The 15,376-nt window shown below is 41.3% G+C and overlaps 1 long non-coding RNA gene across 1 annotated transcript; it reads right to left on the bottom strand.

Moving 5' to 3' along the window:
- Positions 1–13,216: 13,216 nt before the first annotated feature.
- LOC110679663 lies at positions 13,217–13,760 on the bottom strand. Its single transcript, XR_002502691.1, has 2 exons — positions 13,656–13,760; positions 13,217–13,573 (listed from the first exon to the last, which is right to left on the bottom strand). It is a non-coding gene; the product is annotated as an uncharacterized LOC110679663 (long non-coding RNA).
- Positions 13,761–15,376: the final 1,616 nt, after the last annotated feature.

The following is a 15,376-nucleotide window of genomic DNA, read 5'->3' as shown; positions in this document are numbered from 1 at the left end:
CCGAGATTCGGTATTAAAAAGTATCGAATTCTCAGCTGTTGGATTCTCGGCTAGTCGTTTTGCTGAGGTCGATGAAATAATTTAAGTGTATATGAAGCGATTGCTTCAAAAGCTTTTATATGTTTATATTGAAAAGGATCTTTAACGATATTCATAGATACCTTCCTGTATGTTGTACAATATTTAGTAGCATTTCATTTTTTTTAGTGATTTCTTTGAAAACTCGTGAAAAACAAGAACTATTCCTAGGTAAATATCTGGTACAATCACTGGACGAATCTAGTATTCATTGAAAAAATCTTTGTTGTTGTTGTTTTTTTTTTGTGCAGTTCTAGAAGGCAATCAAGATAATATGCTTTATTTTTTATATTATTTTATGAGGAACTTCCAGTAAAATTCATAGTGATACCTTAGTGAATATTCTAGAATATACCTTGAAGAAAAAAACATGCACATATTCTTCTACAGTAAAACTCTGAAACTTCTGGAACTGCTGGAACTCTACCGAATTACTCTAAATTCTTGAATTAAAAAAAACTACTTGTAAAGACATTTTGCAGGGATATTTGTAAGAATTATTGATAAAAAAACTGGCAGAAATTCTGGGGAAATTTATGATTTTATCGCTTGAAAAACTTCTCGTACAGTGTGTCCGCATATTATCCGTACTAAATTTGAAGACATGCCTCTATGCAACCTAAATAGAAAATTGAGCATTCCTACATGGTTTAATATTATTTTCTCAAGCAACAAATTTGATCCATTTATGATGTCAAATAATTGTAAAATCCGAGCCAAATGTGTTGGGCTGTCTTAACAAACGCCGTTTTTCAAGCTTTATGATGGATGCCTTTCGAACTCAATGGATTTGATCTGAATAGTTTTCTGTTTCCAGCCTGTCTTAAAGCCAAGTTTCTGTAAATAATTTCAAACATAAATAGAATATTTGAACTCATCCTATAGAAATTATATCTACTATGACTAGCGCAACTCAGAAAAAGAAACGTCTCCGATAAATTTCAATTTGATTATCTCAGTACGAAATAATCACCTTGAAATTATCAATCATTCTATATTTTGCTAATTCATAGGTGTATTAAAAACATAGGGGGGCTGGGGGCAAGAAGGACACCTTATGATATATAGGTTCAAATCATGGTTGATTAGCACAATTTTTGAAGATTATTCCAGTGTAGGGGCAAGCTCAGCTCTTGTTCTAAATGATGTTATCGATAGATTTCAAAAATATAAGAAACACATGATGATTTGAGGTTTTTGAAAATGTCCCTTCTTATGAGGTTTTTAAACGAGGCACGGGGCAAGAGTGCCACTCGTATGGGGCAAGAAGACCGCCAGAGCAAAATGCCACAAATTTTGTATATTATTATTTCCCCGCCTAAAGGAGAAATTGTAGAGTAAGTAAAGATAAAAACTGAGGGATAAAAGTTGACTTATAGTTAAGAAGTAATTTTACGAAATTACTTTAGTTTTCATCTTATTTGACTGTAATAATAATAGTAAAAATTTTCAGAAACCATTTTGAATGTCCAAGATGGTTTATTTTGATTTTATTTAGTAGGACACATTGATTGAATGCAATATTAAACAAGAAAAATAAAAGTTCATTCGATTTTATATGACAAAATTGCGGTGTCCCTCTTGCCCCATAAGACATACTGTTATTATATATGTAAAATTTAATGTCAAAAGGACTTTTTCGAAAAACATTCCTCACAGCTATATTAAACAATTGAAAATCACCAATACTGTGCGGAAAATTCAATATGTTTTGTATTTATTGGTAGTCAAACCTTGTGTTCCAGTCTTACATTCTTATAATATTTCGCATATTTTGCGTTGGTGAGTTAAAGACATTTTTCTAATTTATTGTACTAAACATTTTTAACTGTAATATTTACACAACCCTCAATTAGTACTCAATTTATACTTATCCTGCATTAAACATCAAAAAAATGATTTGAACTACGTGAAATTAGAGGTGGCACTCTTGCCCCAGGTGTCCTTCTTGCCCCATGTCCCCCTACATCGGAATAGATTTTTTATTGTTTTAAATGAGAGATAATCTTTCACATATTTTGTTGTTTTGTGATTAACGGACACCCTGTAGTAATGAACAAATTCAAGAAGGGCTCCCAGGGAAAAATGGAGGACGAATCCAGAAGGATTTCCAGGATCTGAGGAATTCTCGCAAATTCCTAAAATTGGTTTTCAGGAGCAAATGCTTAAAAATTCCCTTAATTTAATTCTTGGTTGAAACATTGAAACATTCCTAGAACGATTCCTGTATGCAATCTTCAAGGATCCTTGAAAAAATCAGACTAATAATTTTCGGAATCTCTGTGGCATCTTTTTTAAATCCCTTAATAAATTGACGTCCATATCGGAATGCCAAACCGATTATTACTAGCTGGTTTCACGCCCAAAGCAATTCTTTCAGAAATTAATTGAAAAATTACAGGTAGCATTAATCAGAATGTTCTTTACATGAAAGCACTGGAAAAAGATCTCTGAATTTGTTCCTAATGTTTATTCTGAAATAATCCAATCAAAATTCCAGCAATAAATCCTGAAAGAATTGCTAAACGAATTCTTGGAAGTTTTTTCCCCTTTTTTCAACGAAACTTTGGAGGAATCTAAAAATAAGTATAACAAAAACAGTGGTACAATTCATGGCATTATTTCATATAAATCACCAGGAGCATTTTTAAAAGAAATATCTTGAATAATAATTTAAGGCCAAGAGAATAAATTCAGATGATTTTTGGTAGGTATTTTTGAATGATCAAAAAAATTAGGAATTTTTATTACCTTTAGATGAATTCAATGTATCAATCAATATATATTCAAAAATATAATTTTATACAAATTCTTCTTACTCTAATAGTAATCTTAGTCTCAAAATATTTGAAAATACCAATGTAACGAAAGATTAACTAATTTGGTCCGGTCTCGGTGTTCGAACTGATTGACTTTATTGCTCTCTTCGATATCACAAAGATATAGGGGTTGATGCGAAAGGTTTAAAGGTTTATTTGCGACTAAAACTGATCTGGCTCTTGTATAGGATTATATGAGATGCTCATGATCTATAAAAATCTACCTGCGCTCGTTGGCGCTATCTTTCGGTTCTTGGAAAGGGACCGTTTATCGTTCCTATATATGATCGAAAGGGATCACTAGCTCTCCTAATCTAGTACCACATTAGGGTGGTTCAATTCAATTGGCTTTAATTTAATAATTAACATAGCCGGCCACCGTTGAAAAGTTTACTTTTCAAACAAACCCTAATCTAAAACTGCTAGGTGGACCGGTCGTTATTTAGACAAGGTGAGAACATAAACATATCTTCGTAACACGTGCTTCTTCGGTTTGTTGATGTCTGCTCGGATACGACGAATGCAGTTAAAGTGCATCGCTGGGGGTGTTGACCTCTTCGGGTTGTTGATAAACAGGACATCGACCTCTACTTGTTCGGCTGCTTGACGGCTCTTCATGATCAGTGGAGTACTGATCCTCTCGGTTGGCGGAATACCAACACTTCTCGGCCGGTGGATTACCGACTGCTTGCGTTGGTTGGCTGGGTAGGAAATGGCTTCACATCTGGCGCTGGTTCTCGACGATTTGGCGATAGGATGACTGACCTCAGATTTGGCATATTGGCGTGTTGGTGTACCTCGGGACGGAATTGATGTAGTATGCAATAGATTGACGGTGTAAAACCGGAACAACTCACCTTCGGAACTAAGTCGATGTAGCCTGAAGACCATCCTTTGGGACATTTGACGAGTCCGAAGGGAGTGTTCACCCGGTTGTCGGTCGTAGATGAGGCCAGCAGCAAGTCTTGGAAGCCAGTTGTCGTCGGATGACCAGAACGTGAGGAAGCCAGTCTCGGAGAGCGTCGATGCCGTTGTCGCAGTTGATCGAGAACAAAAGGGAGCATTAGTTTTGTTCAAAATGTTAGTTGGTTGGACAAACAAAAGCGCCGCAGCGCGAAGCATGCTGTTACATCTCGGAGAGAAGCTCGTTATCACCAGCAGGAGCTGGTTGCTGTACCGGTAACACGCAAATCTTCGAGATTGCGCGCCGATATTCGCCATCTTTGGTTCGGACGGAGACCACCCGGACATTGCCATCGTCACCGCGAAAAATCTGGGTCACACGGCCATAGAGCCACTTTAGTGGCGGGAGGTTTTCGTCTTTTAGTAGCACCATAGTGCCGATGCTGATATTGTCCCGCAAACGAGTCCATTTAGTGCGGGGATGTAGGCCAGAGAGGTATTCGGTACTCCAGTGCTTCCAGATGCGCCGGACGAATTCTTGGGTCTGTTGGTAACGGTCCAAACGGTTGGAGGGTAGGTTTTCATATGACGGTTCCGGGATGGAGACCAGTGGGCGATGAACCAAAAAGTGACCCGGGGTAAGGATTTCCAGGTCCTCTGGTTCGGAAGTCAGCTGCGTCAAAGGACGGGAGTTTAAGCAGCTTTCGATTTGGGTCAATACCGTTTCGAGTTCATCTTTTAGAAGCACTGTGGTCCCGATTGTCGCCTTGAAGTGCTTTTTGAAAGATTTGACCGCGGCCTCCCAGAGGCCGCCGAAATTGGGAGATCTTGGAGGGATAAACTTGAAAAAGATGCCCTCTTCACCACAGTGACTAGTGACAGCGTGTTTGTGTTGCTGTGAGCAAAATTGCTCCTTGAGCTCGGCAAGCGCTCGTGAGGCTCCCAGAAAATTCTTAGCGTTGTCGCATTCAATCACGGCTGGTCTGCCACGACGCGCTACAAAGCGCTTTAAAGCGACGATGAACGCGGCAGTCGAAAGATCGGCAACAAGCTCGACGTGTATCGCTTTCGTCACTAGGCATACGAAAATGGCAACGTAACATTTGACTGGATTTGATTTCCTCAAAGGATAGCGATAGAAGAGCGGTCCGCATAAGTCGACGCCGGTGTTCAGGAACGGAAATGCTGGAGTCACGCGCTCCGAAGGTAAATCTCCCATTATCTGTTCAGATACAGTAGGCTTGCAACGAAAGCACTTCAAGCAGCTGTGAACTACTTTCCGCGCCAGGTTGCGTACACGTAGAGGCCAGAATTTCTCGCGAACACTCGCAATCAGTAGCTGTGGTCCAGCGTGTAACAATCGTTGATGGTAGGAGACCATGATCAGCTCTGTTAGCGGATGGTGTGTGGCGAGGATTATCGGATGCTTGCGGTCTTCAGAAACAGGCGCGTTTCGAAGCCGGCCACCGATGCGCAAAATCCCATCGATGATGATAGGACGGAGATTTTTCAATTTTGAGTTCGGTTTGACTTCACCGCCATCGCTTAGGACTCGGAGATCTTCTTGAAACGTTTCGGCTTGTGCTATACGGACAAGATTGCTGCTTGCTTCTTGTAGTTCTGGAGCTTGGATGAATCCAGTGATTCGATGCTGCCGGTTGGCAGGCTTGCAGTTGTGGAGAAAACGGCGTAGAAGAGCCACCAAACGGAGTAATGCTGGGAAAGAAGATCGAAGGGCGATGATGGGATTGCTAGGCTGACTGTGCACTGGAAGAGCGATCGATCGTTCCTCTAGATCTCCGGCGAGGAAATCATCGTCGGACGTACGTATAAGCGACGGCCAGAACCTGGACGTTTGTTGAAGCCAGATTGGACCGTGCCACCAGAGGTCTGTTTCCTTCAACTGAGCAGGCAGCATTCCTCGAGAGATAATGTCAGCGGGGTTTTCCAGCCCAGCAACGTGACCCCAAACTCCTTGTTTAGTTAGATGCTGGATTTCAGAGACTCTGTTGGCTATGAACGTTTTCCAGCGGGACGGAGCTCCAGCCAGCCAATGTAGCACAATAGTTGAATCGACCCAGTAGAAGCATTTCAAGTTCGTTTTCAAACTTTGCTGGACCTTTTGGAAAAGGTGGCTAAGCAACAAGGCACCAGAAAGTTCGAGGCGGGGAAGGCTGATCCTTTTCTGCCTCTTGCTATTTCCCAAAGGAGCAACCTTCGATTTGGAGGTGAGAAGGTTGACAGAAATGTCCCCACTAGCGGACACTGCTCGGAGATAGATACAGGCTCCGTACGCTCGTTGGGAGGCGTCGCTGAAACCGTGTGCCTCGAGAATGATGGGTTGAGAAATTGGAATGACCCATCGTGGAACAGCGATGGTTTCCACTGTAACAAGCTCCTTTCTGAAATGCAGCCATCGTTGCTGAAGGTCTTCTTCTAAAGGTTCGTCCCAGGTCTTCTTATTCTCCCAAAGCTCTTGCATGAAACACTTTGCGAGTACGATGACAGGACCCACGAGTCCTAAAGGGTCGTAGAGACGAGCAGAATCCGAGAGAGCTATACGTTTGGTGATAACTCCTTCTTCATTCCACTTAGGAACATGAAAACCGAGATGATCGGTAGCTGGAGTCCATTTTAGACCTAGGGTTTTGACGGAAGAGGTTGAATCGAGATCAAGAACAGCCCGTTCATCACGCAGCTCGTATGGAATGTTCTCGAGAACTTCGGAGGAGTTCGACGACCACTTACGTAGGCTGAGGCCTGCTGAATTCAGCAACTCTAGAAGCTGATTACATAGCACCTTCCCTTCGTCCGCATTGTCGACTCCACTAATCATGTCGTCCATATAGAAATCGTTGGCGACAACTGCTGCAGCAGCAAGGTGAGACGATTGACCGTGCTTGGCTAGCTCCTGAAGGCATTTGGTGGCTAGGTATGGGGCGGATGAGGTTCCGTACGTTACTGTCTTAAGCTGAAAGGTCCTAATCGGATCTCCGGAGTTTTCTTGCCACAGAATCTGCTGAAGTGGGCGATCGCCGGGAGTCACCCAAATTTGGCGATACATCTTCTCGATGTCGGAAGTAATGGCAATTTTTGACATTCGGAAACGCATAGTAATGCAGACGAGGTCTTCTTGCACCACTGGACCAACCATCAGTGCATCGTTAAGGGAGATGCCCGTGTCCGTGGCAGACGATGCATCGAAAACGACACGTAGTTTTGTCGTAAGACTATCCGGACGGACAACGCAGTGGTGTGGTAGAAAATAGGAAGCAGAAGTACTCGGAGTATTCTGAAACACTTCCTCCATGTGTCCCAGCCGAAGATATTCTTCGATAAATGCCGAATATGGAGCCTTCAGTGTTGGGTTGGCTTCAAGACGGCGTGACAATGATAGAAGCCGGCGTTTGGCTATATCGTAGGATTTTCCAAGGTGCTTCAGGACTTCCGGCTTCTTTGGTAACGCTACAACAAACCGCCCTGTCTCATCTCTGGTGGTGGTTGCGGCGAAGTATGCTTCGCATGCCGATTCTTCGACAGACATCGTGCTTGAAGAGTGGCATGACTCGATTTCCCAAAACCTGGCTAGCGAATCTTCTATGGAGAGTGTACTGCAGACGTGAGAGGTGACGGTTGGGTTGGAATGTTGACTTAGACCAACTCTACCGGAAACGACCCAACCAAGAGTGGTATTCTGGAGTACTGGTTTTCCTGGACCAAGCCTTACTAATCCTTCCAGTAGTAGATCGTAGTAAACTTCCATTCCGATGATCATGTCCACGGAGGCAGGCTCATGGAATTTTGGATCTGCAAGTACAATGTCGGACGGCCATTCCCAGGTGGAAACATCCACAGCGTTTGATGGAAGATCACGTGTTATTTCACCGAGGATGTAGAATTTCAGATCTGCACTGAAATCCGTACAATGGGACAAGATGCTTAAGAGGACAGAGTGATTCGCTGTTGTCGTGGAGCCTCCGATGCCACCAATGGTATGATGATCCTTAATTCTTCGTGCTTGTAACCGCTGGACCAGCCGTTCGGAGATAACGTTCAACTGAGAAGCTGGATCAAGTAGAGCTCTGGCCCACAGTAAGTATCCACTGGAATCGACGACCTTTACTAAAGCTGTCTGCAGCAAGACCGTTGATGGAATCCGGCGGACGTTGGCAACCAATGAGGTGGAGCAGTGGCTGAGCGACGGAGGAGCGACTGGAGCTGAAGAGACCGGGTTGGCTGGCGGAGGAGGCTGATTTGAACCATTTGGAGGGTTCCTAACGTTCGCAGAATGGGATTGCGTTTGTTCGGGAGTGGGTGGACTTTGAGTTTGTTTCTGAGCTTGAGATTGGTTTGGATAGCGATTGTTTGCTTGTTGGTGTAGCATTGTGTGGTGTTTTTGTGCACATACACGACAAGCACTAGATGTGCAGTTTTTGATTTGGTGCTCGGGCGACAGACAATTGATACAAAGGCCTTTCTTCTTCACTAACTCGTACCTTTCTGCTACCGAAGAGTTACGAAAAACTTCGCACTTGAAGACGGAGTGCAAAGCCTGCTTGCAGAATGGGCATGGTTTTGACGGGGAGCCAACGACAGAATGGATGTGGCTAATTTTCGGTTTTTGTGCGCGGGGCGCAGTTGGTGGAGAATCAGAGGAGCGAGATTTGATCGGTGAGATTGATTGGAGAACCATAGCGTGATTTCTGAGGAACTGTAGGAGATCCTTGTAAGCGGGAACGTCCGTTGACTGGTGATGATTCTCCCATTGCCTCAGAGTCGACGAATCTAAGCGAGCACACACCATGTACGCTAAGAGGACACTCCAGCCTTCAGTGTCTATTTCCATCTTTTGAACCATTTTCAGGTTCCGTTCGAAATCATCGATCAGTCGCACGAGTGAATCGTAACATTCTCGCTTGACTGGTTCGACCGAGAAAAGCGCATCAAGATACGTTTTCACAACGAGCTTCTTATTGTCGAAACGCTTTTGGAGCAGGTCCCAAGCAACCGAATAATTCGCAGAAGTTATTTCGATTGCCTCAACGATACGCTTAGCTTCCTTCGTTAGTGAGCCTACAAGGTAGGACAGTTTGTCAACGTCTGACAAATTAGGGTTTGAATCGATGAGACTCTTGAATGAGTCCCGGAAAGGCAGCCAGTCGGTAATTGTACCATCAAACGAAGGAAGTTTAACTTCCGGAAGCTTGAGTCTAGATTGGAAAGGGTTGAGATTTGCGTTTTCCGATCCCGAAGCAAAACCTTGCGCGATCGGCGGGGGTGGAGGGTTTGCCCTACGCTCAGCGGTAGCCAAGAATCCAAGCACTTTCACGTAGTTTTTCTCAAACTCGTCACGTGTTTTGCGATTGTCCTCTTCATTCTCTACTTCCTCTTCATCTTCTTCAATCAACTCCAGCTTCAAACGAATTGTCTGGAATTGCCCGAAAGTTTCGTTCAATCTATTTCTCCAACCTTCAATCAAAAACTTATCTCTGTCTTCCTGATAGAATTGAACAAATTGTAGCAAATTCTGCATGGTATCTAAGCAGAACCGCTCTTGCCTCCGAAGCGACTTCGAAGCCGGCGCCATATCGTCGTCGCCAAACCGGAGCCCAAAAATTCTGAACGCAAAATTTCAGAAAGTGCTGGAGTCCAATTATGGCTTTACAGCCAACAGCTAATATCACGAGCGATTTGCTTGCCACCACCTCGTGTTAGAAATTCGCAAATCCTCAAACCAAAGCTCAATTTCTTTGTCACCGAACAAACAGAACGCAAAAGTTCATCCGATGAAAGGGTTAGTATCGTACATGCAATCTACTTACAGTAGGCATCAGCGTGTGGGGAAACGGAGCGCAGTGTATCCCCTTTGTCAGAGGGTCCTTTGTAGACTGACCCCTTTGTGTGGATGAACCCAAGCCAAGCCAACTCCACGCGGTCAGGAAGCTCAAGCCACGCGGGTCACACTCTCACTTGGCGCTGTTTTCTGGGGCACTGAGGACTCGGACACTTCAGCTTTCTACCTTTTGCCGACCTATGCGGACAGATCACTTTTTTCTTTTCCCGTTCAATTTCAGGATACGCTTCACTAGCACTTAACGGAGCGTTGCACTATCGTTCGTTCAGTCTGATTCGATCACACGGAAGGACAGTAATCTAATTTACTGCTTCTGCCTCACTCAGAGTCCCACAGCTCCGAACTGTCCCTTGTACTTTGGCACACTTTTTCTGTCCACGCGAACAGAACAGAATGTCTCACAGACAATACGATCACTTGATATCACGTTGGCTCACTTTGACCGGCGCAAACTGAGATCAACCGCGATGCGATAGTCGAGTTAATTTGCACTAATCACGACCCGAAACTTATTTCGCGCTACTGCGAACCGACTTTACTACGACACTTCGACCGACGCCAAACTATCCGGCTCGAAGGACCAGTTTTTATGTAACGAAAGATTAACTAATTTGGTCCGGTCTCGGTGTTCGAACTGATTGACTTTATTGCTCTCTTCGATATCACAAAGATATAGGGGTTGATGCGAAAGGTTTAAAGGTTTATTTGCGACTAAAACTGATCTGGCTCTTGTATAGGATTATATGAGATGCTCATGATCTATAAAAATCTACCTGCGCTCGTTGGCGCTATCTTTCGGTTCTTGGAAAGGGACCGTTTATCGTTCCTATATATGATCGAAAGGGATCACTAGCTCTCCTAATCTAGTACCACATTAGGGTGGTTCAATTCAATTGGCTTTAATTTAATAATTAACAACCAAAGCTGACATCATTTTCTCATGATTTTTACTAAAATTTTAATTATTTCATTCGATTCAACAATCTTAAAGCGTGATTAGCGACATCTGAATCTAACTACCAGTAGCTTTGTAGTAAAAGTTACTTTTATTCATACCAACGCGTTTTTAGTAGAATGTTCGAAAGTGTAGTGAAGTAAAATGACACAAACATGTCCCACTCGTGTTTTAACACTTACTAACGAGAATGTAGTAAACTCAACCTTACTACATGTTATTCATACCGCCCATTATCCAGAGCTCCATTTGAAATTTATATGAAGAATCCTACACAGCTTCCTCAAAGCTACTGAAGTTCCTTCAAATACCTTCCCAAAAGTTCTTTCGTGCAAGAGATTTCATAGAAACACCTCTTGGAATTTTTTTTAAGGAATTGCTGCAATATTTTCAAATAAAAAAAATTCTTGACAATTTCCTGGATGAGTGCCTAGGAGGTCACCAAAGTTCCGCATTTTTTTTTTCTTCGCGAAGCTGTTCTACACCAAAAGTGATAAAGAAGCCAAACTATATTATTATGAGAACTATCCACTATCATTAATAAAAGGCTTCGTTGACAAATTTCTGGACAAATTTCAAAAATCATTCCTAGAGGCATCTCGGGAGTAATTCTTGGAGACTTGGATTCCTGGAGATTTGGTTTTTAATTTGTGAAGAAATCCCAGGATGATTTCTTGAAAGAATATCAGTAGATATTTCTGATGACATCTCTGGAGGAATATTTGGAGTTATTTCTGGAGCTATACTTAGAGGAATTAATATTTGAATTCCTGGAAATTTTGAACAAAAAACTTGGAGAGCCCATCAATCGACCCTAGGACTGAACAATTACTCGTGAGAATTCGGGGAGGATCTCTAGGAGTATTTCTACAGGCGTACTTAGAAAAATTTCTGGTTGAATTCATTAAAAGTATCAGAGGAATTCCCAGGAAAACCCGTAGGAGCATCACTGAATGAATTCCACAAGAATAATGTGAAGTAATTATTAGGGGCCCAGATAGCCGTAGCGGTAAACGCGCAGTTATTCAGCATGACCATGCTGAAGGTCGTGGGTTCGAATCCCGCTTGTCGAGGATCTTTTCGTAAAGGAAATTTTCTCGATTTCCAGGGCATAGAGTATCTTCGTACCTGCCACACGATATACACATGCAATAATGGTCAATCGGCAAAGAAAGCTCTCAGTTGATAACTGTGGAAGTGCTCATAAGAACACTAATCTGAGAAGCAGGCTTTGTCCCAGTAGGGACGTAACGCCAGAAAGAAGAAGAAGAATGTGAAGTGATTCCCCAGCCATGTAATCGTAGTTTAAGAATGGAATCATATCACCGAGTATGCAATTCCAAAGTTGCAATTCAAAATCGCCAGAAACTGGTTAAATAATTGTATTGCATCTTAAGACCGTTAAGTTCTGCACTTTAAAAAAAAATAAATATCACCGTTATTACTCCAATCTTTATCAGAACTCGAACCCGCGAGAGCAAACTCATTTAAAATCTGCTGTGAAAAACTCACGCATGAGATTTTGATGCAAAATCATCTCAAAACGAATCAAAATGAATGCTCCAACTGTCAAACAAGGCCCATCGGAAATGTTTCACATTAGGTTCGATTTCTGTTTAATGTTCTCAAATTTCACGATACACATAGACGCTTAGTATTTGAAGCTTCTTTATTGACCATATACTTTGCAAAAAAAAGAGAAATCATCCCAGGAGCAGGTTTTTAAGGTTTTTATGTTAAAATTACACACCTGATGTGTTAGTCCAAAAGGGCTCGATTTTGTGTGGATTGTACTCAATTTTGTGTAACTTCGTTGAAGCGTGTAATTTTAACACATACTCTGTGTAACAATATTTAAGAGTGATAAGTTCGACAGCTTATACTACCCTTCGTTTCTAGTCAAGATAGCGCTGGTCCATTACGTTGCTACGCCATCTGTATTAGACTGGCAACAACATCACCAAAATTATGATTGTTTATTGCATAACCATCAGGCGCATCACGTCGTTGGATGGTTTTAAAATGCTGTCTAATAGCATGGTGGAAGGTAATCGTTGATAAAGATTGAAAAAATTCAAAGAGTTATACTGATAAACTCGTAAAGAAAATACGAGTGAATACATATAGGAATCCGAAACGCAGTGATTAATCTTAATGAAAACAGCCTCAGCTAGTTTGTCTCAATTTGCCAGCAAATTAACGCTATACATTCACGCAAATATAGCTTCTCTAAGTTGTTGACTGCGATTCAAGAAGACTGATGATTTGCGTCAATTAACATGCTTACTAAGCAGCAAAAGTCGGCTCCATTCAAGTCTTTTCCATACTGCACTGTCATCATTTATTGCTAGCCGTTCACGCTGCGCTTATAGTATAGATGGAGATCGCGATAGGTACTGCTCATAGTTCAAATTGTGTTTGTAGTAAGTACCGTAATCCGGGATAACATTGATCCAATTTTAAGATATTTGTAAATATGTGAGCACGTTCGGTAAAATTTGAAATACTATTACTAACTCTATTAATAATCCCTAAAACCGAATATGAAATTCAAAATTTTACAAGTTTTTAATTTTCAAGTAATTTCGAAATTACAAACACCTTCAATCACGTAATACGCCTAAAGGTAGGTTATTCCTTAAAGATTGTCTGTATTATTATCTAATGATTTATTTATTGTGCTGAGTTGAACATACTTATGAATTTTTTTTGTTACGGATTCAGTGATTACATATTTAGTAAAACCAGCATTTGCAGAACTCATGTCAGGCATGCATCTCCCATAGAGTCATCCATAATCATGTAGACCATTGTTTCGAAAAGTTGGAAAATCACGAATTACTACGAGGATCATTCCGATAAATGTTACCCCATTTGACGGTACCTATCTGAATAGTATCGACACCAGCCTGCCGGTCGTCGGCTCATACTAAATTGGCTTGAACGTCGTGTGCCACGGAAAATCTACAAACAAAATGAGACACAAATAGGGCTAGAAGCCGGTTGATTGTTGTTACACTTTCGTGCGATGCGTTTCACTTCTCACTTGTTTGTTCCTTTCTATTGCTAGCTGTTTTAGAGGTCTCCCTCCCCAACAGTCAGTGATGGGAGGCAACATCTAGCTCTGCAATACCAGAGGACAACTCTTACTATGCCGGTTTTACTAGGTACTGGTTCGTTGTTCTAGATGGGTCTTGGTGTAAGTTTGACAGAGGTTCTCAAACAGTTTGTGATTTCGGAATTGCATTTTACATATTTTTAGGTTATTTCAAGTTATTCTAAGATTGGTTATACCTAGACTCAGAGTAATGCTTCAACCTCTTTTTACAACGGTATTTATAAGAAAGAAAAAAAAAAACGCTTAGATAGAAAATTGCAACGATTTTGTCTCAAATTATTAAAAATTTTATTCGACATTTGTTCCAATGTTTCAACAATGGATATTCTATGTAACACATTAGTACTATGCCAGGGAGATAGCTTCATAATCATTTTAAAAATTTTATTTTGAATGCTCTGCAGAGTTTTCTTCCTGGTATTACAACAACTAGTCCATATTGGTACAGCATTCAACAAGGCTGACCTGAAAATGTGTTTGAAGACCAAAAGCTTGTTCTTAAGGCGAAGTTTTGATTTTCTGTTAATAAGTGAATAAAGAAATTTTATACATTCGTAGGCTATTTGCATTGTTCATTTTTAAATGTACATATTGTGTGACAAGCACCGCAAAATACAACACTGCAAATACAATTAATTCAGAAACATGTTCAACTTTTTGTTCGGAAATGCTCAAACATCATGGTTTTGTGATGTATTTTAACATCAACAATGATAGTACAGTTTCATTGGTTTTGAAAGTATCATTTTAATTTCTTCGCAAAAATTTTCCTATGAACATCTAAAGTCTTTGGGTCACTTTTATATCCTCACAGAACTAGATAAATATATATCAGATATGGGAGATAGAATTTTCAAACTGTTTTGTTGTTTAAACCACTCAAGTATATGACAAACCTTCACCAATTACGTTTTTTGGTGTTCATGTAATCGTTGAATCCAATATCTATTTATCACCGTTGGGAAACCCCTCCACCTCTTCGTCGAAGGTTAGAAGTTGAACCTACCTACATCGCTTTCGCCGTTGTTGGCGCGGCTTACGGTTCGAATCGGATGCGAGATGCGAAAAGGGTCAGCGGAATTGGGATGGGGCGCTAGATATTTAAATGATATGCACGTGCAGCGCTCGCTCGCTCGCTAGGGTTTCAACACCATGGAACTGGGAACACAAAGAAACCAACACCCGTTCGGGAGCGTTATGTGTGATCGAGTGGTCTGGTGGTTGTGGTAGAGTGTTGAGTGGCAAAGTACTATGCTCGATGCTACTATAATAGTAATACCAACATATCAACGATCGAGGTTAACCAAACTAGGGAGTGACGACGATTTATGAAACATGAGAAGTATAATTGGGTGGGTCAGTTAGCAATTCGTTATTTCCTTGATTGATTAGCATTACTTTGAATTATGTTTGCATAGGTCTGAACATTAATTTAAACATTACGAGGTTCTAGTAAAAGGGAGAAGATTGAATGATTTTAGTTAGAGAATTGTTTGGTTTGATGATGAAACTGTTCAACACCTCCAAGGAATTAGTTTTCAATTGGATTTCTAAACATATATACAGAATTCAATTATTCCATCAAAATGAACAAATTGATTTATTCCAAGAATCTCCTCGAACTTTCAGGCTGTCACCATGTGTCTCAC

This window comes from Aedes aegypti, chromosome 3 (genome assembly GCF_002204515.2).
Source record: "Aedes aegypti strain LVP_AGWG chromosome 3, AaegL5.0 Primary Assembly, whole genome shotgun sequence".
NCBI lineage: Eukaryota > Metazoa > Arthropoda > Insecta > Diptera > Culicidae > Aedes > Aedes aegypti.
This window is presented reverse-complemented; position numbering and strand designations above follow the sequence as displayed.